The sequence below is a fragment of the Triticum aestivum genome, unplaced genomic scaffold (genome assembly GCF_018294505.1).
Source record: "Triticum aestivum cultivar Chinese Spring unplaced genomic scaffold, IWGSC CS RefSeq v2.1 scaffold54592, whole genome shotgun sequence".
Lineage (NCBI taxonomy): Eukaryota > Viridiplantae > Streptophyta > Magnoliopsida > Poales > Poaceae > Triticum > Triticum aestivum.
The window spans coordinates 4860-6537 of NW_025228115.1; the positions used below are offsets into that span (position 1 = coordinate 4860).

General features: G+C 47.1%; 3 non-coding genes across 3 annotated transcripts; all 3 read left to right on the forward strand.

Moving 5' to 3' along the window:
• Positions 1-272: 272 nt before the first annotated feature.
• LOC123173319 (5S ribosomal RNA) lies at positions 273-390 on the forward strand. Its single transcript, XR_006486100.1, has one exon. It is a non-coding gene; the product is annotated as a 5S ribosomal RNA (ribosomal RNA).
• A 371-nt stretch (positions 391-761) lies between these two features.
• Positions 762-880, forward strand: LOC123173351 (5S ribosomal RNA). Its single transcript, XR_006486130.1, has one exon. It is a non-coding gene; the product is annotated as a 5S ribosomal RNA (ribosomal RNA).
• A 368-nt stretch (positions 881-1248) lies between these two features.
• LOC123173362 (5S ribosomal RNA) lies at positions 1249-1367 on the forward strand. Its single transcript, XR_006486141.1, has one exon. It is a non-coding gene; the product is annotated as a 5S ribosomal RNA (ribosomal RNA).
• Positions 1368-1678: the final 311 nt, after the last annotated feature.

Genomic DNA, 1678 nt, shown 5'->3' on the forward strand with positions numbered 1-1678 from the left:
ACCAGCACTAAAGCACCGGATCCCATGAGAGGCGGCTTTGTGGCGCGAGGAGCGCGTTCTGAAAGGGGTAAAAAAATACGTGTTGCTGCGGTATAGAGGGAGGGGTGGAAACCGTGGTAAACTCGTCTCCGTGTTTGAGGGGGGGAGTAAGTAGTATATATATGGCATTATCCATTATTAGGCAACGGTTGTAATGGTAGTAAGAATGACAATCATCTTTGTAGTGGACCTGGGAGTGGCAGCATAAGGGACGAAGGCGGGGGTAACATGTTGGATGCGATCATACCAGCACTAAAGCACCGGATTCCATCAGAACTCCGAAGTTAAGCGTGCTTGGGCGAGAATAGTACTAGGATGGGTTACCTCCTGGGAAGTCCTCTGTTGCATTCCCTTTATAATTATTTTTTGCGCCTCATGACAAACATATCACATGTGCGCGATATATATTAACCCCGTTATATTTTTTTTGACATTTGCGATATGTTTTAGCTCGTTGCTCATTGGTCACGCGTCTAGAGGCGGCTTTGTGGCGCGAGGAGCTCGTTCTGAAAGGGGTAAAAAAATACGTGTTGCTGCGGTATAGAGGGAGGGGTGGAAACCGTGGTAAACTCGTCTCCGTGTTTGAGGGGGGGGAGTAAGTAGTATATATAGGGCATTATCCATTATTAGGCAACGGTTGTAATGGTAGTAAGAATGACAATCATCTTTGCAGTGGACCTGGGAGTGGCAAGCATAAGGGACGAAGGCGGGGGTAACATGTTGGATGCGATCATACCAGCACTAAAGCACCGGATCCCATCAGAACTCTGAAGTTAAGCGTGCTTGGGCGAGAGTAGTACTAGGATGGGTGACCTCCTGGGAAGTCCTCGTGTTGCATTCCCTTTTTAATTATTTTTTGCGCCTCATGACAAACATATCACATGTGCGCGATATATATTAACCCAGTTATATTATATTTGACATTTGCGATATGTTTTAGCTCGCTGCTCATAGGTCACGCGTCTAGAGGCGGCTTTGTGGCACGAGGAGCGCGTTCTGAAAGGGGAAAAAATACTTGTTGCTGCGGTATAGAGGGAGGGGTGGAAACCGTGGTAAACTCGTCTCCGTGTTTGAGGGGGGGAGTAAGTAGTATATATAGGGCATTATCCATTATTAGGCAACGGTTGCAATGGTAGTAAGAATGACAATCATCTTTGCAGTGGACCTGGGAGTGGCAAGCATAAGGGACGAAGGCGGGGGTAACATGTTGGATGCGATCATACCAGCACTAAAGCACCGGATCCCATCAGAACTCTGAAGTTAAGCGTGCTTGGGCGAGAGTAGTACTAGGATGGGTGACCTCCTGGGAAGTCCTCGTGTTGCATTCCCTTTTTAATTATTTTTTGCGCCTCATGACAAACATATCACATGTGCGCGATATATATCAACCCCGTTATATTATTTTTGACATTTGCGATATGTTTTAGCTCGCTGCTCATTGGTCACGCGTCTAGAGGCGGCTTTGTGGCGCGAGGACCGCGTTCTGAAAGGGGTAAAAAAATACGTGTTGCTGCGGTATGGAGGGAGGGGTGGAAACCGTGGTAAACTCGTCCCCGTGTTTGAGGGGGGGGAGTAAGTAGTATATATAGGGCATTATCCATTATTAGGCAACGGTTGTAATCGTAGTAAGAATGACAAT